This window comes from Sus scrofa, chromosome 16 (genome assembly GCF_000003025.6).
Source record: "Sus scrofa isolate TJ Tabasco breed Duroc chromosome 16, Sscrofa11.1, whole genome shotgun sequence".
Lineage (NCBI taxonomy): Eukaryota > Metazoa > Chordata > Mammalia > Artiodactyla > Suidae > Sus > Sus scrofa.
The window spans coordinates 26,976,399-27,003,989 of NC_010458.4; positions in this window are offsets into that span (position 1 = coordinate 26,976,399).

The window sequence follows — 27,591 nt, forward strand, 5'->3', positions numbered from 1 at the left end:
AAGCTGAGGGTAACCTGATCACGTTTATACTTCTAGAGTTTTCTCCAGCTGCTTTGGCATTCCTTTTGACCTAGCATTTACAGTACTGACAATGTACTTCTAAATGTGTGTGAGAGAAAAGCAGCTCCTGACATCCTAGCTGACACATAGCTGGCCTAGGGCTTACAGCTAGAGCATGTTCTCTTGTGGGACATACACATTCTCACAAAATACAAAACTCAGACAAAGGCATTCTGAGACCTTGATAAAATGAAGCAAAATAAAGGAACTTTATAATTTTGTGTAAGTGTAGGCCAAACTATCACTGTGCAACCCCCAAAATATCAAAATTCCCCTCTCCCAGCTAATATATATGACCACTGCTAATTTTCTCAACTACAGCTTTAACCTCTCTCTAGTAGGCACTTTCTGTAGATAAAATTTGTTGAAGTTCCCGGCCACAGAATTATTCCCCATTTTTGATAGTGCCCAGTCAAGAGCTATTTCCTCTTCCTTGGGCCTTTTCCAAAGTAGCCATGGTGTGCTTTCTCTCTCACTGCCGTGAGTCATAAACCCAGTTTTCTGACCTATGTATGTGTTCCTGGTGGTCTTTGGCTGGAGGTAATTGACAGAAATTAGTGCAGAAGTACATCAAGTACAATGATGTTCACTGCAGCAATGTTTTTAAAGAAAAATACTGTAAAATAAACTAAAGGTCCATCAGTTGGGGACTGATAAAATAAACTCCAATACTCTTTTTGAATGTAATGTCAAGTAGCTATTTCAAAGAATGAGGTAAATCTATGTATGCTGATGTAGAAAGATCTCTAATTTATCAAGTGACAAAGCCAAGTACAGAAAAATGTGGACATTATGATTCAATTTTAGTAAAAGTAAGTGTTTCAAACAGTTATATACATGATAGCGTTTACTGGCTCCAGAACCTTTGAAGTACTCTCATTTTCATATATTATATCTATTAATATTTGCCATTTTAGAAATTTAAATTGAAAAAAATTTAAATTATATTTCATTTAAAAATAGCAATATTAAACCCAATATGTGTTAACATACATATTTTATGAAAAATAATTATTTTACAGTACAAAAAATAAATTAGTGAGAAGTGTCATTATTTTATATTTTTGTAAGTTTTGTTAATATCTATCTTAACAGAAGATAAGTGGATTCAAATATCTGCTTTTGCATTAAATTTGTTGCAACATAACTTTTTTTTTGTTTGAAATATTGGAAGGAAACTTGACCTAATAGAGATTTATAGTTAGAAAAAGGCCATAATTTATAATTACCATTTCAGATAATTATGATATTCCACTATGATAATATGATAAAACTTGATAGATTTTTCCTGCTATGTTCCATTAAAATCCACCAGTCTACCTCAGAGTTTGACAATGTCTTTTATCCATGTATAATCTATCATATCAAGCATTTGGAAAATATTCACTGTGTTATGAAGATCTTCCAAATGTTGACACATTTTATATAATACAACAAATTATTGCATTCATAAATATCAGTCCTGATCTCATAAAAAATTCTTTAAATATCGGGAAGCTGTTGTGCTGATAGTGGCAGATACATATTTTCCAAAATTCTAATTTTCTCTTATAACCTTGAATTTTATCACTGGTGATAAATATTGTCAGTTGTTATCTGTGAAGTAATAATCTAAATTACCATAACTGGTTTTAGTCTGTTTTTCAACTAAAAACATTACGTGAAAAATTGGCTTGTTTATCTCAAGATTTAAAAAACTATATTTCTTTGAATAGTCATCAATTCTGGTATGTAGTAGAAGTGCATTATGTGTACCGCCCTTTTTTTTTTTCACATAGATTATTAAAAAATTGTGTGCTTATCAGCTAAGATTTAATTAATTTTGTTTTGTTTTTTACTACTTCATCAAAAACCTTCTTAAGTGAAACTTTTTTTTTCCTTGTGACTGCATGGCAATGAAGAATGTAATTATTACTTTAGGTGCTTCTGCCTTGATAAATGCTGAGGTGCAAGCAGTTTTACTGACCACTGTTTTTGCACTATCAGTACAGGTGTAAACATGGTTTAAAAAGGTAAATATTTCAGTATTGTCATGAAAATAGGTTTGATCCAAATGGGTTTTTGGCTGGAGAACCCAAATGATTATGGGACAATACTCGGTAAACTGCTACACCAGAATATCAATTAAAACTAGGTAAAAGGTACAACTGTATCACACATTTTTTATTAAATATAGTTTATTTACAATGTTTCTTCAATTTCTGTTGTACGAGAAAGTGACCCAGTCATCACACAGTTTATTTATTTATTTTTTAGAAAGTTTCATTGGAGTATAGTTAATTTACAATGTTGTATTAGTTTCAGGTATACAGCAAAATGAACCAGTCATATATACATATATCCATCATTTTTTCTCATATGGTTTATTACAGAATGTTAAGTATATTTTCTTGTGCTATACAGTAGGTCCGTGCTACTTTTCTATTTTATGTGTAGTAGTGTGTATGTGTTCATCCCATCCTCTTAATTTATACCCCCCCACGGTTTCCCCTTTGGGGATCATAAGTTTGATTTTGAAATCTATGAATTTGTTTCTGTTTTGTAAATAAGTTCTTTTGTATCATTTTTATTAGATTTCACATACAAGTGATATCATATGATATTTGTCTGACTTACTTCACTTAGTATGATAATCTCTAGGTCCATTCATGATGCTACAAATGGCATTATTTTGTTCTTTTTTGTGGCTAACATTCCATTGTACATATGTACCACATTTTTGTTATCCATTTCATACAGTTTAAACTAAAGTATTAAAAAGTAAATAATATATATTTAAGTAAATGTATAGAAAATTATACCATACACAGAGCTCCCTAACTTTAGTGAATCTCTGAAAATACACAGAGATGCAAAATTTGCACTTAGACTCCTTGACATGATCTGTGGATCCCAGGTTAAAAACCTGTCAGTGGGTACTAGGCATGACTCTTCCATAATTTGTGTTATCTCTCTCACTTTCACTTCAGTTTATGCTACCCTGCCTCTGTCTAAAAGTTTAAAATCCCAGTTTTCCATAAAAGCCATTAAAAACTCCTCAAACTTTGCAGTTTCTCTTTTTGTTGAATCAACTTCAAGCAGGGAGAGGGAGCCTCATTCTGTGTTCTCCCAGCTTATCTATGGTCCTCCTCACTTAACAATGATGCTGCTGGGCCTTTCTTTACTGTCATAATCACTGAAAAGAGTGATTCCCCACTGCCACAGATCGTTACAATACCTGTTGTCAACATTTATCTCTAATGTCCAAATTAATTTCTCTCATTCACTTACCATTTCACCTCAATACCTAAATCCACTTCATCAGGGTTAAAGCTGACAAACACTCTGTGTTCAGCCTAAGGCATAAATTTAGAAATAATATTTTCTAAGAGAAGTCAGTAATGCATGAGGCATAAACATGTGCATTAGAAATGACTGCAGAAAGTACATGTATAAAAGTTAATGGCTGTGGCATTGTGCCAAACCTTTTCAGTTAAGACGACATATTGCAGAGTCTAAAGCTTCCATAAAGTTCCCAGAAATAGCAGAAATAGTGGAGAAAAATTAAAATCAGAGAACTTTACATGCACATGAATGAAGCCCAAGACTTCAGGATGAAACAAACTCTCTCAAGTATGATTCTATCTCACATTTTTTTAATTTTCAAAATGCTTTATAAACAGCATTAATTTTTATAGAAAAATTGATTTAACTAAAAGATGTCATTTTTGAGGAGTTCCCTGGTGGCCTAGTGGTTAAGAATGGGCATTGTCACTGGCTGTGGCTCAGGTTCATTCCCTGCCCTGGGAACTTCTGCATGCTAAGGGAGCAACTAACTAAATAAATAAATACAAGATAAATACCTTTTTTTAAAAAGTTACCATTTTTTAAATAAAAATTGAAATCTTTAGTCACACTATTTGGAGTTTTCCAAAATAATATAATAATATGTCCCCAAAATAGCAAGAGTTTCTTACCTGGACTTCATGTGGCATATTTCTTCTTTAAAACGGATAATCTTTACAAATATTAGGCGGCTTTTGGATTCTGTCTACAATGCTTCCTAATACCTTTTGCCGTTCTCTGTGGCCTTCTTTTTTTTTAAAGCAAAAAAATCCTAAGAAGAAAAAAAAGTATCATTTTTGTCTTTTTTGTTTTGTTTTCTTTTTTTTTTAATTTTATTTCCCCAATACATTATTTTTTTTTTCTACTGTACAGCATGGTGACCCAGTTACACATACATGTATACATTCTTTTTTCTCACATTTTCATGCTCCATCATAAGTGACTAGATATAGTTCCCAGTGCTACACAGCAGGATCTCATTGCTAATCCATTCAAAGGCAATAGTCTGCATCTATTAACCGCAAGCTCCCCATCCATCCCACTCCTCCCCCTCCCCCTTGGCAACCACAAGTCTATTCTCCAAGTCCATGATTTTTTTTCCTATGGAAATGAACCTTTCCACAGAAAAGAAAATCATGGACTTTGTTTTCTACAGAAGCCTGATGTTAATACATTTGGGTATGAATTTATTTGACACAAGATTGTATGCTAGACCCCATAGGAAATGACAAGATATGATTCCAGTCATTTAGGTCATAAAATCTGGAAAGATATATATGTAAAAAACAGTATGAGGATATCCTGAAATATGATAATTTTTTAAAAATGCAAAATTCATGGAAACAGAAAGTGTAAGATAAATTCTGTTTGAGGAGTCACAGAAAGATTCATGGAAAAATGGAATTTGGGGAGAGAATCTAGGTGAAAATAATGGATGTAGGGAAAATATTGGAGGTGTTCTGGGAATGAAGTCCTGCAGCTGAGAGAACTGGGTAAGAGGAACATCAGAGAAGGAGAGAGGGTGTGTATGAGGGGGAGACCTCCTCACCTTGCCTTGTCCTACCTGCTCAGCCTTATCCAGTTCCCCTTCCTTTTGCTCTTTCACTCCAGCTACTCCTGTGTTCCTTCAGGTCCTTGAAGTCAGATGGTTTCTTGGCTACACAGCCTTTGCTCATGCTGTTCCTTTTGCTGCACATCTTTACCTGGATAAATCCTACCTATTATGCAGATCTCAGCCCACTTCCTATCCTTAGGGAAGTCTTCACTGATTCATCTAACTAGGATATATTATACTCCCTCATGACAGGCTTATCATTCTCCTTTATAACACTTAACATTTACAGTTTTATACAGTTTTATAATTATATATAATATTTTCATTAATGCCTGTCTTTCACTAGGCTTAGATTTCCAAGAAATTAGAATGCTGACCATGTGTGTTCACCCTTTTATCTCCAGGTCAGAGCACAGTACAAATGTACAATAAATACTTGTTGAATGAATGATAAATTAAGGTGGAAATGAATTAACGATGTACAAAAAGAAGGAAGGTGGCCAAGGTGACACAGTTTGCCCACTCCTATGAGTATGATATGATTATGAAAAACAAAACAGAAGTTGCTTTTGAGTTGCGAATTTAGCTACAGCTTTTTCAAGTGTTTACAATTTGTTTCCAGTGTTCTCTTGAAAAAAAATCATATTTTGCAATTTTGAGATCTTGCTATGATGCAAGGAATTTGGATCAAATCATTAAGGAGTACTCTTGGGAGATAAAACTGTGGCATAATTTTAAAGTTTCCCTTATTTTGAAGCAAGTTTAGAATCTCTTGACTGACAAGAAAACACAGATCAAATCTTTCCTACCTACCCTAAAAGAGAATGGAGCGGACACACCATGAATGCTTAATATTTGTCAACTGCAAACAAACATGGACAAAAATCAAATCTTTTGTCTACAGAATCACTTCTGTTCTGCACTGTAAGTGAATCATTTAAGTGGTAACAGGGTAAATAACCACAAAGCTTAGTTCATTTCATATCCGATAGCAAAAATATGACGTTTCAAAAATGGAAACAATAATACTTGGTATTTCAATAATAAGAGTTTCATTTGATCAAATTTCCCATATATTCTGGAACACCCAGTCACAGGGGAATTGTTTCTAAGAAGGGCAAGAATTGTTGTAGCCTTGTTTTATTAATATCAATGTACCAGAAGAATCCACTGCATATCCCCAGCCAGACCAATTCTCTTTCTATTCATCCTTCTGATGTCTCTAGATTTTTAATGCAGCAAGCCCACACCACAGGCCCTTACACAAACCACAGTGAACACCTGATCCCCAGCTCAGAGATTTCCTGGGGTTTGCCAATGTGTCGTAAAATGTGCCAAGGATGGCTAGAAAGTTCTCACAAACACTCCCTCCCTTTCCTTCCTTTCTCCTATATGAGCTTCTCAGCAATTGTAATTCTTGTCCTGCTTGATTCTCCCTCATTCCATTTTGTTCCCATCAGATTGGGTGACACTGCCTCTTAACTGTGTGCACCCTAAGCCCTGGTATGAGGTGGGGAACTTCCTGTATTCAGCTCAGATATGGAGCCTAGGCTTGTGGAACCAGAAGATTTAGTGCTCCAACCCAATTTTCCAAATTGTTAGTATAATCCGAGACCTAGAAAAATGTGATTAAAAGTGTCCTAATTGGTTTATGTCTGGCTACCTATAAAGAGAGAAGGGGCAATCCCAGTCCTTAATGACCATTTGAATATGACTGCCAAGAATGCAAGAGAAATAGCTGGGAACAACAAAGAGTATGCTTTCACAGTTTTAGGAAATGAAATGTCAAAACATGTATCAAGGCAGGCCTAGTTACTCATTTAGTGCACCCGGGTCCCAGCCAATTTTTTTAGAGTCTTAAGTGGTAACCCTGAAATGTGGTTATATATAGAGAGAGCTTGGAGTTTTTCCAATTTTACATGGTTGGGCCCCCCAAGGACATGAATCTGATTTTCTGAAGGTGGGCTTTAGGTATGTATGTTTTGAAAAAAAAACTTCTCAGAAATCTCAAATGTCATCCTTACTTAAACACTAGACTTGAACAAGCTAGAGGTACTGAATATAAATCTCATCCATCTGCCTAAGGAAAATAATCTGAATTGCATTTTCCAGTGGGCTAAATGAAGATCTGTACCACTGGCATTGCTATGTAAAGGACTAGGAAAAAAAGAAAAGAAGGGTTACAATTGGGATCCCCTGAGTGGGACCAGACTTGAAAGTATAAGGCTCTAGGTCCAAATATTTCTCTTGTGTGAGATGGTGGAATTGGGAGGGGGTAGCGAGAGGCAAGAGATTGACCCTCAGTGTAACCTCAGCTTATAATTCCTTCTGGATAGTAACAGAAAAGAAGAAAAGGTCATTTCAGCAGTTTGGGTTGGACAAGGGCTTTCTTTATGGCAGTAGCAGCAGGGATGCCATAGCCATCACTGGTGACAAGTTCAATTTGTTAACAGAGCATCTGCTTTCTCATGGCCACTCCTCATCCACAGATCTTAGGGAAACTAAAGTAGCAGTTCGCAGTTTCTATACCAAAGAAGCTGTTATTGGGAAGCAAAGCTCTCCATTGGGCACAGGGAAACTGATTCTCTGAAATCATGGAGTTGTTAAAGCTTTCCCAAGCAATTCAGTTTTCTTTCATTTATTTTTCTTTTTAGGACCGCACTTGTAGCATATGGAAGTTCCCAGGCTAGGGGTTGAATCCAGGCTGCAGCTGAGGTTGACACCACAGCCACAGCAATATTTGAAGCCACAGCTGCAGCTTGCAGCAATGCTAGATCTTTAATCCACCGAGTGAGGCCAGGGATCAAGCATGCATCCTCACAGATACTATGTTGGGTTCTTAACCAGCTGAGCCACATTGGGAACTCCCCAATTCAGTTTTCTTATATTCTTCTTGATAGGAAAAGTATCCACCAATAAAATTTGAGGTGGAAGGGGTTATTCGCCCACAGTCTTGCTACCTGGTTTATAAGGAAAGCCAATGTCAAAGTTTCCCACATCTATAATACTTATTAGACAAATATTCCTTGAGAAGTCAAGTACTAACAGTAAATAAATCTATTCTGTAAGCTTGATTAAGTTCCATTTCTGTGTTTTTTAAGTTGTTTAAGTATACTTGGTATCAGTTGAGGCAGATTTCAGAGTCTGTGCCCTCTAGTGGACATGAGGCAAAGATACTTTGTCACAACCATGACATCGCCAAAAATCTCCATGACAACTGTGAGCAGAGGTAGAAAATTGTGTATTTTATTATGAATAGTGTGGTCTTTAGAGATAAATAAATTTGGAGAGAGAGGATGATCTTCAGTTTACCTGGGGAGATTTTAAATAATACATATTCCTAGATCCCCATTCCAACAGTTGGATATAGGATCTATCAGGGATCAAGCCATGGGTGATGTTCCTAAAGGGTACAGGATACAGATCTTGGTGAATTTTTCTGTCCAGATAATACAAGATTGAGAACACCTCTCATTTCACCAAGGAGAGCTACATATGACATCCATTATGTTATTTAGCAAGACATTAGCAAGCAATAAAATCCATTGTTTTTATAGTCAGTATGTTAAACATATAAGCATTGGTTATTGACCAACATATTGATAACCAGCATGACTTCTGGTACTTAATATCTGACTTCCTCTAAACAGTGTATTCTTGATCACACACTGATAGATATTAAACTTTAACAGTCCCCCGTATAATATCATATTGTCTATAACAAAGTAGTTTTAAAATAAATTACCTATATTGACTTAGGAGTCTTTTTCCAGTGAAGAGTAAACCTAAAGACATAGAATGGGAGGGCTTATTTTATTTAGGATACTTATAGGCTCATCTCTTCTATAAAACCATATGATAAAAATTATTAATAATAATTATAATACTTAACATTTATCATGAATGTAACATATTCCAAACACTGTACAAAATATTGATACCTATGTTCTAATTTTAATCCTTATAACAACCCATAGGTATTATTATCCCCATTTTATAGATGAAGAAAATGAGGCAAAAAGGGGGTACATAATTTGGCTAAGGTCACACAATGAGTATATATCACAGAATGGCTCAGTGCTCAGATGTTTCTGGATTACTCTGTCACCCCAAGAATGTGAGTATTATATTCCTTTAAGGAACATCTATTCTTTTTGTCTAAAACAGCTCTCAAATCTGGCCATTTCTCTGGATCTCCACTGCCATTGGCCCTATCCAAGTCACCATTCTCTTCCGTTTGATCCTTGTACATTCCAAGTTTTTTACCCCTCAGGGTCTCTGTAACTCACTGTTTCTCTGACTGGAAAACTCTTCTCAATCCCCTTTGGATGACCAGCTTCCTCAGCTCCTTCAGGTGCTAGTACAGGAAAGGCCTCCATGAATATCCTATGCAAAGTGGATACCTGATTCCATCCACACCAAATTACTTTCTGTCATCTCATCTTGTTTGTGTTCCTCATGGCACTTATCCTAATATGTAACCATTATTTTATTTATTTATTTATTATTTTACTGTTAGTGTACTATTCGCCTTAGCCCTTCTGGAAGTAAGTACTACAAGGACGGAGATTGTGTGTGTGGTGTTCTCCACTCTATCCCCAATGCATGTGACAGTGCTTGACATGAAAAGTCCTCTCAGTGAATTCCTGAATGTTGAATGAATGAATCCAGTCAAGTTTTAACTAACATGTGTTAGATCGACTCTTTCTTCAAGACATTCTGCATGAGATAGTACTTTGGTAAACTGAGTGAAAATCTCTTTTAAAAGGTTCCATCTGAACTTAATAGCAAATCTTCTATGTGATTGAATTTCTAAAACTCCACAGAGGCAAAGATCTGGATGGAGTGTTAAAGATCCTCTGATTTAATCTTCAGATGAACAAACTGAGACTCACAGGACTTTAACAATTTAAGAACTCCTAAATAGGATGACAACAAGGGTCCTTTCCCTATTATTTCCAGAGCTGTCAAACTGGGGTGCTCAAAAGTGGCACATTTCAAAGTATGAATTTCTGGTCCCCACTCTATCCTCAGCCATTTGGATCTAGGGATATGTATTATTTAAAATTTCCCCAGGTAAACTGAAGATCATCCTCTCTCTCCAACACTATTTATCTCTAAAGACCACAATATTCATAATAAAATACACAATTTTCTACCTCTGCTCATAGTTGTCATGGAGATTTTTGGCAAAGTCATGGTTGTGGCATCAGCCAGAAATAAACTTGACCCCATATGAACTCTTTGTTCTTCTACCATCAGGATATCTCCTAGGGAGATAACCCTGAGCACAGGCCCTTACCTTGTCTCTTTCCTTCGTTTTACATATCAGTCTTGCAATTTAGAAACATACATCCACGCTTGTGCATACACACACACACACACACACACACACATTACCCCAAGGAGTATACCTTCATAACCATATATTTATTCAGATGAAATGACATTAAAGGAAACATCAAGGACAATCTTGAAGATTAAAATAATCCTACTCAATTTAGGATTATATGAATAGCAAGCAGCATGGAAAGAGGAAAGGAGCAGTCTCACTCGCTCACTCTGTGTCACAAAAAGATTATTGTACTGCAAATAATCACTGGTGCTCTGTCCCAGAACCAGCTGTCTGAGGTACAGCATCCAGCTTTTGTGCTTAACACCCAGGTCTATATTTCTACTGCAGCTTTTAGTACAAAAGAGTAATCACTTTCATTAGGGCTTTCTGTTCTTATCACTTCGGCTTATTACTTTCATTTAGTACTTTCTACTGCCTACTTTAAGTGTCTCTACTTGCTTTTATCACATCACAAAATATTACGTGCTATTTATCACATCCATTTCTGGATCTTAAATGTGATTTCCAGGAGTTCCCTGGTGGGCAAGCAGCTAAGGAACTGGTATTGTCACTACTGTGGCTTGGGTTCAGTCCTTGGCTGAGGAACTTCCACATGCCATGAGCGTGGCCAAAAAATATTATTTCCCAGTAAATCCCACGTATCATATGATAGTATGACTTAAGTGCACATCAGGTAGAATTATCTAATTTCCAAAGTCTACAGTAAACATGGCATGAATTTGGATAGCTTAACCCATCATCTTACTTTAAAATGTTGTGTCCTTAATTTCCTTTCATGTTACTCACTACAGGTGTATGTCATCGCTCTCATTCCTCTTTACACAGAGACAAAGAGAAATGCTAATAATATCACTTTTTAACTTAGTATTTTTAATTTTAATTCATTTAATATTTGATTTTAGTCCATCAACAATTGTATGAGGTGAGTAGGATAGATCTTTTTCTCCCCACATTGCAGACGCTGATACCAAACTTAGAAGAGCCCCCACACACTCCCATCTAGATACTATCTAGAGTCTGTGCTGTCATGAAAAAAACAAAATAAGACTAGTACAAGTAGAGTTACTTTCCTGAATAGGAAGAACCTCATGTACAAACATGAGAATACAAATGTATAAATTATAGTAACTTTACTTAATCTTCACAGATTCAAGATTATTGCTAGTGATACTAAAACTTTTATTACTCTTGAGAATGGTAACATTTTCATAATATTTTCTAGTTAGCAAGTAATTAGCTATAGGAAAGTGTTTTTCTTTGTATTTGTAAAATGTTGCATTTTATTGAACTTTATGAGTTCTAGTCCTTTTTTCACTGATTTAATTGGACTTTCTGGGTAAACAATACAATTACATTTTTTCTTATTAATTTTAATATATTGTCTCATTAAAAGAAAAATCATATTGTATAGATTAGAATAGAGGTCAACAACCTTTTCCTATAAAGGGCCAAAGAGTGAATATTTAGGCTTTGTGCGCCATCTTGCTTCTGTCTCAACTATTCCACTTCACCTTTGTAGGGCCGAAGTAAGCTATAAATAATACATTAATGGGCAAGCATGGATGTGTTCAAATTAAGCTTTATTTACAAAACAGGAAGGGGATCAGATATGGCCCACAAGCCATAGTTTAGTAATCTCTGGAGGAGAACGTCCAGAAAAATGTTCAATACTATGATGATGGTAGGTGTCATTACTGCCTTGTTTCTGATGATAATGGGCATGCCCTAGTGTTTCCATATTAAGTCTAATTTATGTATTGATAAAGAGACACATTATCAAATTAAAGAAGTTCCTCTTTTACTAGTTTATTCTTTTCTTTTAATAAAAATTAATTCATTTTATGAGGTCTTTGTACAATTTATAAAGCTGATGAAATGTTTCACTCTTTACCTTAATGCAGCGAATTTTATCAATAAATATCTCAACACTGATTTATATTTACATTTCTGGAATAAATCCAACGTGGCCATAGTATATTGTACTTTCAATTTAATGACATATTTGGTGCCACATTTTTAAAGAACTTCAACTCCCTATTCTTAAGTGACCTGAGTCTATTTTCTTCTTTTCTTTCTCCTAATCTTGTAGAGCTGTGGGGTTGGATTTTACCATCCTCAAAGGGAATTCATAAATTTTCTCTTTTTTATGTTCTGAAAAGATGTTAATGACAAGCTATAATACAGTCATGTTGTGATCAGGTTCTAAAGCTAGAGCATGTAAAATGAAAATAGCTTATAGTCAATTATGAAAATGGTTTAATCTTGAAAATATTTTAAACAACCCATAAAAATATACAGGGTTTCAAATACTTTGCTTCCAGCAATGGTGAATCAAATAATACCAACCAGCCTTTAGATATAAAGACATCTAAAAATCTAAATGAAATATATAATGTATATACTTCTAAAAGCAACAAATAGCTAACAAAATTGAGACAAGTTAAAAGATTTAGAAAGAGAATTCTAATTGATGGTGATAAAAATTTGCAGTATGTATCATGCTTAATTCTGAAACATTGTGTACACATTCCCTTCAAGATAAGGAACCTGCTATCATCATTTTCAGTTCAACATTATTCTAGAGTTCTTACCCAGGTCAGTAAGGCAGAGAAAGAAATAAAAGTTTCAAGGATAGAAAATGAAATAATAAAACATCGTATTTAACAAATGCTATCATCATTTAATATCCAAGAGAGATTATATATAACTATTATAATTAATAAAGCCATTTATCAAAATTGCTAATCCAAAACTGATATAAAAGAAAAATCAATGGCATTTCCACATACCAGCAGGAAATAGAGAAATTTTAAGAGTTGCCAATGTCAAAATAGAAAAATAATTTTAAATGTCTAGGCATTAATCTAACTAAAGATGAATAAAATCTCTACTCAGAAACCAAAATAAGTAAATAGAGACCACTAAATAAATAAATAGATATATTACATCCTTGAATTTAAAAACTAAGTATTACAGAAATGTGAATTGCTTCCAGATTAAACTGTAGATTCAGTGTAACCCCAATTAAAATTCCAGCATCTATTTTTGTGGAAATGAACAAATGGTTATTAAATTTATGTGGAAAGGGTCAAGAATAGTTCAGATGATATCAAAGAGGAAAAATAGAAAACAATGAAGACTTACCTTATTAGCTATAAATACCAGTTATTTAATTACAGAAATTAAAACTGTGGAAGTAGCACTAGATTAGACAAATCAGCCAATGGAGGAGAATAGAAGACACTCCCACCCCAAGAAGACCCACACACATATAAACACTTGATTTATGACAATGGAGACTCTACAGAGCAAAGAGTAAAACATGATTTTTTTTCTTTGCTTATTAGGGAAGACCTGTGGCATATGGAAGTTCCCAGGCTAGGGATCAAATCTGATCTGCAGCTGCTGGCCGACGCCACAGCCACAACATACAGGATCCGAGCCATGTCTGCGATTTACACCACAGCTCACAGCAATGCCAGATTCTTAACCCACCGAGTGAGGCCAGGGATCAAACCTGCATCCTCATGGTTACTAGTCAGATTCATTTCTGCTGGGCCACAATGGGAACTCCCATAAAAACATGATATTTTCTATAGATTGTATTGGAACAATTTCCATATGGATGAAAGAAGATGAATCAAATAAATCAGTCCCTGCCTCATACCATTACAAAAACCAATTCCAAGTGTGGCATGAATATGAAAAGCTGCAAAATAAAAATTTTAGAAGTTAATAAAGGGGAATAGTTTCATTATATTAGATAGGAGAAGATTTTATTTAAAAGGACACAAGAAATACTAACAAAAGACTAATATATTTTATTATATTAAATTTTAAAATTTCCTTTAATCAAAAGAGAGAGAAATGGTAGATCAGACAGTGGCAGAGGAGATATGCAACATACATACTTGACAGAGGTCTTGCATCACAGACTGTATTCCTACAAATCAGTAAGAAGACAGATACCCAGTAAAATCCAGCAGGAAAAAAAAATGGCGAGGGAACTTGAGATACTTCATAAATTAGGAAAAGAAAACAACCAAGAACATCACATTTAAAAAGGTACTTATCCTCATTGGATATCAAGGAAATTCAAAATAAAACCACAAGAATAGACGATTACTCATCAGAATGGCTAAAATTAGAAGACTGAGTATCAAGTGTTAGTTAAGTTGTGAAGCAAGATTCAACAAAAAGAAATGCATTTGTGTACCCAGGGACGTGTGCAAGAATTTTCATAGTAATATTATTCATGACAGTAAATAACTAAAAACAATTCTAATGTCTATTGGAAGTAAAATAAATAACCAAATTTGGATAATTGAATTTTTTAATGTTTTTTATTTTTTTCCCATTGTAGTTGGTTTACAGTGTTCTGTCAATTTTCTACTGGTAATTGAATTTTATTCAGTATATAAATAAATGAACTACAGTTATATGGAACAACATGAAGAAAATCTTACAAATAACAGGAGAGAAAGAAACCAAACATAATAGAAAACATAAAGCATGACTCCATGTATCTAAAGTTCGAAATCCAGTGATACAAGACTCTAAGTAATGTTTAAGGATGGATATTTGGATGATAAAAGCATAAAGACCAGGAAGCTAAATGATATGCTTGGCCCAGAACTCTTTCTCTCCTAATTACCAGCTATACATGCCACGGAAATTCTCATCATTATTTGTAAAATGAGAGTAATCATATCTACCTCTCAAGGTTGCTGTAACAATTAAATGAGATAACACATGTGAAACCCTGAACATAGAGCCTGGTGTTAGGGGTTTCAGCCTTTGAAAGGTAATTTTACTGTTGTTCCTCACAGTTTTGAACCAATTGACATTGGAAACATATGAAAATAGGGACTCAATGACTGATAAATCTGATAACCATGCTTAAACCACAGTGGCATTTTATAATCTCTTTGGGAGATGGAGTCTTCATGGGCAGCTTTAATGTCCTTAGAACTTTGTAAGTGGAAAGAGAGAAAGCAAGGACACATATTTAGGGGTTTGACACCTTCATTCCACCTAATGAAGAAACATCAGCCAAAAGATGTCAGAATTTTTCCATCCCAACATCAGATAGATATATATTTCTCCCATTGAAGAGGACTGAAGTATTCTTTCACTAAGGTTCCCTCCCCTTATGGAAACAGGAGGGAAGTTTCCCCAAACATGTGACTCATACTAAAGACTCAAAACATGAACATAGTGGTCATGACTGTGGAAGTAGAAGTAGTAGTTATTTTTGCTAGGATGATGATGAGATTGATGATAATTTAAAAAATTAAAATAACATGCAGCCATTGAATAAAAGATATATGTTACAACTCTACAAAGTAATTCAAAAACAATATTAGGAGCCAGACTGACAGAGTATTTCACAAGCATGCATATTCTAATTATGCCTTAAGAAAGAGCTTTACACAATTGGTGTAAACATTCATCTGGTGGCTAGGTTAGGAGTTCCAAGAATGAGCTGTCATGAGAATTGCATCCTAGGAGTTCCCGTCATGGCGCAGTGGTTAATGAATCCGACTAGGAACCATGAGGTTGCGGGTTCGGTCCCTGCCCTTGCTCAGTGGGTTAACGATCCGGCGTTGCCGTGAGCTGTGGTGTAGGTTGCAGATGCGGCTCGGATCCCGCGTTGCTGTGGCTCTGGCGTAGGCCGGTGGCTACAGCTGCGATTCAACCCCTAGCCTGGGAACCTCCATATGCCGTGGGAGCGGCCCAAGAAATAGCAACAACAACAACAAGACAAAAGACAAAAAAAAAAAAAAAAAGAATTGCATCCTAAACTCCTAGCCAACAGCACACTGCTGTGTGTGGAACTGTCCTTTCAAACATCCATTTTTTCTGAGGACCATAACACTAGAAAACTCCTGTTCAAAGGGTCACTAATAAGAGTTTATCCTTTGTTTTTCCTACTTCGACTTGAATGTTTGATCACTGTACCAAGAAATTAGCCATCATTTTAGAAAATAAAAATGAGTTAAGTCCAAGGGAATGGTAAACCTGTAGCTGAATTCTGATAAGAAGGAGTAAGAAGAGTTTGGAGCTTGAGAAGTTGCCTGTTGGAAATAGTATCAACTGTGATGCCCAGGGGAGGGCATCCTACAGGTGTCTGTGGCAAAGGAGAAATAAAGGCAACTTTTGCATACTTCTTGATTTGGCCAAGGTCTATTCCAATTTTGAGTTTTTAATGCCTTGATGTTAATATGATTTAATCTGTACGTGGACAATAAATCCTGTATGAATCTTGGGAGGCAGAAGTTTGAAGCATTACTGGTCTATAATGCATTGCTGGGAAATACATGGGAACTTAGAGATGAAATACTTCATCATATCCAGAGATGCTTAATGTAATGACTGAATGAGCTGGATGTCTATTTAAAGGCTTTGATTTGCATTTGTTCTTACTCCCTTCTTATATTTCCTTCAGCTATGCCCTATCAGAACAATTTTCCAAGCATCACAGACAAAAACCTGACAAATTTTTCAGCATTTCTGTCCTTCTTGATATGGGCAAGTGAGAAGGGCTCTCATTTCACTTAAAAAAAAAAAAGACATTTTGAAACCCATCTAATGAATTTAAAATCCCAAAAAGCAATTAGGAAAAATTACTATTATGTGCATTATGCAACTTCACTCAACTCGTGGAATTGTTGGTACAAGAATACAAATGATGCAGCCATCATGGAAAACAGTTATGGAGGTTCCTCAAAAAACTAAAAATATAACTACCATTGATCCAGCAATCCCAGTCCTGGATGTTTTTTTCTGAAGGAAACAAAAACACTAATTTGAAATTATATTTGCACCCCTATGTTCATTGCAACACTTTATTTACAATAACTAAGATATGAAAGCAACCTAAGTGTTCAATAGATGAATGAACAAAGTAATATGTGTGTGTGTGTATAAATCTTGCCACTTGTGATAACACAGATGTACTAGAGGGTAATTTTCTTAGTGAAGTAAGTCAGACAGAAAAAAATGAATGCCATATGATCTCACAGTAGAATCTAAAAGGCAAAATAAATGAACAAACAACAAAACAGAAACAGACTTCTAGTTACAGAGGACAAACCATAGAGGAGGGGGATGGGCATATGAGTGAAATAGGTGATGGAGCTTAAAATGTACAAACTTACAGTTATAAAATAAATAAGTAATAGAGACATAATAGACAGCATGAGGAATATAGTCAATAGTATTGTAATAACTTTGTATGGTGACAGTAGCTAGATTTTTGTGATTATTGTTTTGTAATGTATAAGAATATTGAGTTACTATGTTATACACCTGAAATTAATATAATGTTTTAAGTTAATTATACCTAAATTTAAAAAATAAGTAAGAATTTTTAAGAAGAATGACAATAACAACAGTAACAGCAGAGCAAACAAAATAAAACTCAAAAATAAAAACTATTTCTGAATGTATTATTTGCCAAGGAACACACGCTATAAAGAAATTCACTCAGTAGTACTCTAAAAGCAAAATGTCAGTGTACTTTGTGTGTTGGAATATAGGTGGGTGTTCATGGTATTTATGCTAATTAATTGAAACTAGTACTCTGAATAGACTGAAATGAATCCCTACCTCCGTAATTGGTTAAAATAAGTCCCATTTTCTACTTGTCAGGAAAGAGCGTTCTGTTTGTTCCACTGAGAATCTAGTCTGCTGTAGTAGCTTCACTGGTTAGAACAAGCTGTTTGAAACACATTGGCTTTGACATCTAGGAAAGCACTGCTATAAGTAGGTAGTTTTCTTTATACATGTAATTGGGAAGAACAAATCTGACTCTGTATTGGATCTGTTTCTTACTTTGTTCTTTGTATTCTCTTGCTTTTGCTTGAAGTTAATCACTAAAGTGATGTGGATGATACTATAGCTTAAAGTATACATAATGGTTTCCTGTGAATGGCTGCAGGAAAGAAGAAGGTAACACATCCCCTCTGGATGATGGGGAACCAGAAAATATTTGCAACAACCTGTCCCCTTTTTACTTTACTTCTTCACCTCCCTCCTCTTTGTTGTATAAAAGAAGCTAGCACCCAAACCCAAGCAGGATGGTTCTTTGGGACTCTAGTCCACCACCTTCTCAGTCTACTGGCTTTCCAAATAAAGTTGCTATTCCTTGTCCCAACAACTCATCTTTTGAGTCATTGTCCTGTTGCAAACTTCTTGGTACAGTATGAGTTTGGACTCTGTAACATACACAGAGAATTTTGTATTTATGATCAATTTAATTCTTCCTCGAGATTAGGCCCTGACTAGATAAAAATGAATCAGCTCTATTCGTTCTTAAAAGGCAGAGTTCTTAAAAGCCTACTTCGCACTACAGAGGCTTTCGTTTAACTAGGACATACTTCCATATAATCCCTCTTCCCAGTACTGTTACATCCCCAGGGGCTAGTCCCATTCCCAGTAGCTCCACCCTGTTCCTGCTGTCTGCCTGGGGATATGTGGAGACAAGTATATGATCAAAACCATCAGTAGAACAAATTTAAAAAATGAACTCTTTCTTGGTTTCCAGAATATGTACAAATGTTTTGGTATAACATTGAGTGAAAGAATAAAATAAAAATTTTATCAACAGGGTAATGCAAACTATATGAAAAAAATATTACATGGTAAAAAGTTTGGAAGGAATAGAGCTCTGAGGTTAACAATGTGAAAACTAGTTTCTTTGTGGTGGTAGGATGACATTTGATTTTATCCTGCTTTTTTTACTATTTTTTACTTAAAATTGGGATTCCTTTCTCTTAAGGTATCTTCAGTACTCTGATAATCAGGAAGGAAAAAAAAAAAAAAAAACTGATCCAAAAGGCCAATGTCAGTGCAGTGAACACAGGTTAAAACATCATAATTCAGAATTTGGAATCTCATTGAATGCCATTTATACTACATAATAGTAAAAATAAAATTAACCTTAATAATTCTTTTTAAAAATACATTTATGTTGGCATCTAAAGATTTTTGTTGTTCTTTTTCAATGTTTTTAGCAAATAAAAGGGACTTTGCAATGCAGATTTTTACAGTTATTAGAGGATTTTTAGAATCTTGTTAGTTTCAGTAATGATTTTATGCTATGTTTGTTCCTCCTAATAGTTATATAGACCCATATTCCTTTGGATATTTCACTCTGTAAAATAAACATATTAGTCTTGTTAGATTACCACAACCTCTCACAAACTATCTGTATCTAATTTTCTGCTGCTACTGAGACCAAGTTTGTACTACTCACTGCAGGACAGGCCAACAAAAAAGAGACAAGGTGTTAGGGCAATGAATAGTGACTTTAGTCAGAAAGCCAGTAGACTGATAAGGTGGTGAACTAGTGTCCCAATGAACCATCTTACCTAAGTTAGAATTCAAGCTTCTTTTATACTGAAAGGGGAAAGGATGAGACTGGTTATTGGCAAACTTCTTAGTACAGGAATCCTTATTCTTGCAGATATCCACTCTATAAACCTCCAGCAAGACAACTTTTATTTTCTTTTCTGCAACTTTTTATTTCTATATGAATGGAAAATTGTGATACCTTTAAAGGTCAGAGCCCTAAGAATGGGGTATTATTTATATTTCAGGCTATAGGCAACATTCTTTTACAGAGGTGCTGAGCCAGCATGATTAAGCACAGGCAACAGAGCACAAGGGTTAGAACTAAAAAAATAGACCCAGTGTGGAGTCAGGTTTTTTCTTCTCTGCTACACTACCACAAATTTGGTCCCACTTTGGCTGTTGGAAACACTGTCCTTTCCATACCACTCCCACCTCTCTAGGTACTGAGTCCTAGGAATTTAGAATATCCCAAGCTCCTAAAAGTGGAGTTGTCTTCAAAGTATGAGGTATTTGAAAAGCCAAGCATAGCCTTAGGGGACAAGAAGACCTTACTCCCATTGTACAATCAGTGGGGGATGGGATACAGTTGCAGATATCACTAGATGGAAACAAAAGATTCAAGGTTCACTGCACCCCTGAATAGTAAGGGTGGTCTCTCAGTTCTGTTTTACATCCACTTAATTCCCTGAGTTTGGAGATTCCTGGTATCTTCTTGGAGTTTGAAAGTTTCTTCTACGTACTTGGTCTCTCTCCTCTTCTCTCCCCCCAGAAAAATGTTTTCATATAGATAAGGAACAGGAATGTTCTGTCTGTACATATGCATGAGAATATTTCTGGTTTACACCAAAACCAGTGGCTTATTTTAAACTTAAAAGATAGGGTTTGTCATCTTTTTTTTTTTTTTGATTATTCAGTGATTCCTTTTCCCCAACATCATCAAATAAAAGCTAAACAGAAAAAATATTTGCAAGTAAACTCTATTGTTTGGAGTTATTAGAAACCACGTAATGCACTGGTCCAGTATCCATTTGCCTTTTAGCCTCACTACTAACTCTTATCCAACCACATGAGACCATTTGCAATTCCAGGCATATGCTGACAATGCTGTGTCCTTCATGCCATTCCTTCTTACTTGCTTTTTGTTCTTTACTGGAATGATCTTCCCCTTCCTCATTTTGCAGACTCCGTCAAAATTCAACACCAATGTCCTCCTCCAGGAAGCCTTCTCTGAATCCCTGTGCTTACTCTGGGCTCCACAAATGTTGCTGGACTTTCTTTGAACTGCCTAAATCAGAAAACATTTAACTTCCTTTTTTTTTATTTTCCTACTGTACAGCAAGGGGGTCAGGTTATCCTTACATGTATACATTACAATTACATTTTTCCCCCACCCTTTCTTCTGTTGCAACATGAGTATCTAGACAAAGTTCTCAATGCTACTCAGCAGGATCTCCTTGTAAATCTATTCTAAGTTGTGTCTGATAAGCCCAAGCTCCCGATCCCTCCCACTCCCTCCCCCTCCCATCAGGTAGCCACAAGTCTCTTCTCCAAGTCCATGATTTTCTTTTCTGAGGAGATGTTCGTTTGTGCTGGATATTAGATTCCAGTTATAAGTGATATCATATGGTATTTGTCTTTGTCTTTCTGGCTCATTTCACTCAGGATGAGATTCTCTAGTTCCATCCATGTTGCTGCAAATGGCATTATGTCATCCTTTTTTATGGCTGAGTAGTATTCCATTGTGTATATATACCACCTCTTCCGAATCCAATCATCTGTCGATGGACATTTGGATTGTTTCCATGTCCTGGCTATTGTGAATAGTGCTGCAATGAACATGCGGGTGCATGTGTCTCTTTTAAGTAGAGTTTTGTCCAGATAGATGCCCAAGAGTGGGATTGCGGGGTCATATGGAAGTTCTATGTATAGATTTCTAAGGTATCTCCAAACAAACATATAACTTCTATCCATTGGGCATCCCTGTAAAATTTCACTGAAGAAAATACTGTTCTACTAGATGTACCTTATCAAATATATTCCTAAGCTGAGATTTTCAGAAGTTGAGACTGGTCCTTTTGTTTTAGAGGCTCCTAATACATTAAAAATTGAAAAAAAAAGTTGCTCATGATATGGTTAAAATTATATCAAATGTTTACTATCATCAATGTAACTGTATATATACTGTCATTTGGAGAGAACATCAAAATGATAAGTTTGAAGACCATTGTGAACGCCCCACTTTGATAGGTCCTTGTCCTAAGTAAGATTTGATGCTGTAAGTTGGGAGCTCATAAACGGTCTGGAAGTTTTAAGATGAGACAAGGAAAGAATGCAGAAAGATGAGACCTGAGGTATCCAAGAAAAATCACCTACTTCCAACTATGATTATATCTGACTGACCCTCCTTGATGTTGTTTTCCAAATTAAGACAAAGTCCTTCTATAATTCCAGATTTTTAAAAGACCTGGATAACATATAAGAGTACATTATTACTGTTATTTGTGAGAGGGTTTGAATTTTAAAGAGAAACAAATGAACATATAAGAGTACAGAAATATTCTAAGTCTAGCAGAGAAACAGAGTTGGCTCAGAAACACCTACAGCATAAAATGGGTGTATTAGTCAGCTTTGCTGCAGTAATAAACAACCTTAGCAACTGCCCCCTCCTGTCTCATCAACTGTTGAAAAAATTCTTGATATATTGTGATAGATTAGATTATTGTTCTCAACTATTATCTCCCTCCCTGTGATAAATTTACTTATCCACACTTTTTCTGTGCCTTCCAGTGGGTAGAATATGAATCCTTACCCATTGAATTTGGGCTTGGCCATGTGACTTGCTTTGACCAATAGAAAGTAGGTTGAAATATTAGTGTGTGAGTTCTGAACAGAGGCTTTAGAGGCATCATATGTTTCTATTCACCTTCTCCTACTTCTTTGCCCACGAGACTAATATGTCCTAAATGGTAGATACTCTGTTAACCTGGGTTCCTAGATGAGAAAATTCATGAAGCTAAGCCCAGCCAAGCCTGCCTATAGCCCATATGTAATAAAAAGCAAGAAATAAATGTTTGTGAGTTGCTAAGTTTGTTTATTACTGCAACAAAGCTGACTAATACACCCATTTTATGCTGTAGGTGTTTCTGAGCCAACTCTGTTTCTCTGCTAGACTTAGAATATTTTTGTACTCTTATATGTTCATTCAAGTTTCTCTTTAAAATTCAAACCCTCTCACAAATAACAGGAAGGGAGAAAACTTCGTTTTCCATAAGGTTTCTATTACTATTCAAACCAACATTTGGCCATACATCTCCAGACTCCCATTAATGACTTCACATAGTAGAAACACACTGTTTTATTTTATTTTTTAATTTTATGGCTACACCCATGGTATATGGAAGTTCCCAGGGCAGAGACTGAATCTGAGCCACAGCCACAACATATCCCACATTTGTGGCAACACTGGATCCTCTAACCCACTCCACCAGGGCAGGATCAAACCTTCACCTCCACAGTGACCCAAGCCACTGCAATTGGATTCTTAACCCACTGTAATGGCAGGAACTCCTAGAAACACATTGTTTAATAACTCCCATGTTCAATATCTGTGCAAATTTACTTTCATGTATCTTTCTGGATCTATAGTAATGTATTTTAATTTGCAATCCTGTGGGCTATGAAATGGCATATTTTTGTAATGAATTGGTGTCAAACCTTGTGTGTAGAGGTAAATACATTCTTTAGTTAGAAGTGGATTTACCTCACCAACTGTTGCCACTCTTTTCTTTCTTCTATCAAAAAATGTACTCGGCAGAACTTGAGATGAATTAGGTTTTACCTGCTTGTCTATATCCTTGCATTTACCTTCTCTCCAGTATATACTCTTTGTAGAGCATATTGGATTCCAATTATATGTCAGAAGTTTTATCCTGTGTTCTAACACAATACCATTGATAATGAGACAGCCATATTCTCAGTTTGATGGAATGAGTTCTAATAAATTGAATTAGTGAAAAGAATAGTAATGATGTCTTTTTTAAAAAGTTCAGCTTCTTCCTGTATCCCAGAAGCTCAAGAAACAGCCAAGTTAAGAAAAAAACAAGTAATCTTCTACTGAGTTTATTACTACAAATCAAAACATTCTTTTAGAATTTGGGTCAAATTTTTAAGTCAATTAGTCAAAAAGTAATTGAATGGAGACAACAGGTATATGATTAGGTGGTTGACAGGTTTTTTTAAGTGTATACTTAGTTCACAACAGAAAGTCTCTATGAATCCAGCCCCAGGTTTTTACTCTACACACATATTTTCTTGTCTTTTTCATTTTCTTCCTTTTTTTTTGAACAAACATATTTAAAATCTCTTCAGCTTCTCAGTCTAGTAAATAAGCCCTGTTACCATCTGGAATGGATTAAGATATACATAATTCTTTGCTGAGAATCTTTTTAAATAATAGACGTGTCATCTTTGTGGTGTTGGCATGAAATCCAACCCAGGATAAGCATATTCCTTTGTATTATTTCCAAGTCTCACCAAATGTGTAATATTATGATTATGTTATCATCTCTGGTGGATCACCTGGCTTTCCCTCGGAAGATAACTTTGTGACCAGAAAATCTCCCTTGACTTCAGAAAAGCTTCTTTTTTTTTTTCTATTATCTTTTCAATCCTCCTCTAACCATGAATGATAGGAACTTCATATAAATGCATCAAAGTTGGGAAAACAATAGTGACATTATGAAATATGCTTATTACTTTAATTCAGAAAATGTTGTGAGGTTAAACCTCCCCCCCCCACTAAAGAATTTACAAAAGTCCCTATTTAACTAAACAATGCCATTAGAAAAACTTCATTGAATTCTTAGGCATATGCAACACCACTGCTAGTGAATGTTTTTTATTAATAAAACAGAAACCCATCTAGACAAAGGCCCTTCCATTGCACCTTAAAGGGCATGCTTTGTGAATGTGATGGGACTGAGAATGGATACTCGATCCATACCTCAGAGAAGGGTATCCAATATATCAAGAGAAACTCGTGATGAGCTTTCATAGCCCAGAACCAGTCTCTTAGGCACCATTATTTTGTGCTTTGAAGAGTCATGCTCAGTGCAGATGTCCTGAAGTTGTTGTGTATACCTTTTGTAAATGAGAGTTAACTGCTTTGGAAGCTCCTGAGGGGAGCACTTTTACTGCAGAGAAAGTGGTTCTAGTGGTCATAAAGAGATGGGATCACTGTTGCCTAAACAGTAGAGGTGTGGCAGATGCAGAGTTTAAGTTGTGTGCAGTGGCAGCATGATTTTTACCAGGAGGTTTCTTGTCTAGCAGTCATTGTTCTGGCTTCATTGTTCCTAGCTGTGTAGTATACAAGCCTAATTCTCTAGTCTTCCTGGATATTATATGAGCTAATTAATGTTCTTCAATAAACTTCTTACTTCTTAAACCTGCTTAAATCAGACAGAATGGATCTTATTGTTTGTAAACCAGAAGCTTGACCTCTGAAGGACTCCTCTCTTCTACTCAATATTCTCAAAAAACAAACAGCGCTCTCCTCCAGGAAGTTCTTTAAAGAATATGTTTCCTTGAACACAGGAAGATGAAAGACAAACGGTTTTTGCAAACTCAAAATTCAAGTAAAGACACCAGACAGGCACAGCACTCTAGTACATAGACACAAAAACAGGAGAATGCCAAAAATTGTAGCTTATCCAAAATATCTGCAACCGGTATGTACTAAAAAAGGTTTTTACCCAAAGTTTTGCACTATAACAGGAAGCCAGTATGAAGAGAGAAAGTGAGGGCATAGATATTTCAGAACTTGATAAAGATTTCAGTAAGGTAAAGAATTCAGGCCTGGGAGGCAAGAGTACTGAGGTTTAGCATCATCAACTTTAAGAACTAATTATGTGACTTTAAACAAGTTGCTTAACCTTTCTGAAACTCAGTTTCCTTATTGCTTCAATGTAGTGGTTGTATTATGATTGAAAAGATCCCTTTGAAGCAATGAGATCCTGCTGTATAGCACTGGGAACTATATCTAGTCACTTGTGATGGAGCGTGATGGAGGATAATGTGAGAAAAAGAATGTATATATGTATGTGTGACTGAGTCACTTTGCTGTACAGTAGAAAATAGACAGAAAACTGTAAACCAGCTATAATAGAAAAAATAAAAATTCTTAAAAAAAGAAAAAAAAAGTCCCCGTTGGGCTATAAATCTTCACAATCTAGAAAGAAAGAGGTATGGGGTGTAGAAGATAGCAATATAGAAGCTGATATTTCCATGTTAGTTGCACAAACATTGTCTTTTAATCATATATTTCCTTATATTAAGTGCACACAAATTGTAAAGTTTTCCCCAGTTGAACTTTGAGACTCTAAGAAGAAATGTGAGGATGTAAACAATGTTGTTTTTGCATCAATCATAGAATCTCATTCTTCAAAAAATAAACATCTTACTTAGCACATGGTCTTTCCTCATTCTTCTACCACTTACTCTTGAGAAAAAATAAAATCTTCCTGGAGTTTCCTTGTGGCACAACAGGTTAATGATCTGGCTGTTGTCACTGTAGCAGCTAGAGTTGCTGCTATGGTGCAGGTAATCCCTGGTCCAGGAACTTCTACATGCTATGGGCATAGCCAAAAAATTTTTCCCAAACATTTGGAGTGATGAAGTAGCAACTGCTTATTGAAATGCTTCGCAATGATTGGTGGTTTATACTTGGCAATGATTCCCGGTGTAGCATCAATATGGCTTTTGATGGATTTATCTGATTGTGGAAAAGCTGCACTCATCATCTCTGGTTGTTTACAGACTTGAGTTTTAAAACTGATAACATTTTATTATTATTATTATTAATTAATTAATTAATTAATTAATTAATTTTCTTTTCTAGGGCTGCACCCACAGCATATGGAAGTTCCCAGGCTAGGGGTCTAATTGGAGCTACAGCTGCCGGCCTATGGCAGAGCCACAGCAACACCAGATCTGAGCTGCATCTGCAACCTACACCGCAGCTCATGGCAACACCAGATCCTCAGCCCATTGAGCGAGGCCAGGGATCGAACCCACAACCTCATGGTTCCTAGTTGGATTCGTTAGCCACTGAGCCGCAACGGGAACTCCTGATAACATTTTACAAACTTATAGATCTTTCTTTCTTATAACCTGCCTAAGGTTTGAATTTTTACCACAACATCCCTGCCAAAAGGTGGACTAACTTACACCTAGACATACTTCCAGGAAGATTTTGTATCACCAAATCAAATTATTTCTTTCCATATTTTCTACCTGTTATTAACAACTTGTTAAATCTTTCTCTGAAAACATTTTAATTTGTATCCAATACTGAACTCAGAATTCCAGATGTGGTCTTTAGAACGCATAGGTACTTCCTTATTTTGACATTGTTAATATGGTCTATTATTTTATTAAACTTCTGAAATACCCTCATTAAGCTCACTTTTATCTATAATGAAAGTTATTTTTAAGTTTCTCAGCCTTGTAGTTATGAATGGCCTTTTTTTGATCCAAATGAAAACTTACATCACATTGATTTTAATAAATTTTATTTTCCTCTTAAAAATAATAATTTTTTATAAAAAGATGGCTGTACATGAGGTATATATATATATATATATATATATATATATATATGAAGAAAAACATCTATAAGTCACCTAAAAAACAATATCATAAAGGTATTCTTTGGGTACTTAAGTTACCCAAAATTTTACCTCAGAATAACTTTACTGTATTTATCAAACATGATTCAAAATATATCTCTGTATATATGCCATGATATAAGTGGATAGTTAGATACATTCAGAAAAAATTAATAGAAAGATAATCATACATACTATTTTAAAATTAACAAAATAAACATTTTTGAAATTTAAAAGGAAAAAGAATTAAAACTGAAGTTAATTGTAAATTTCAA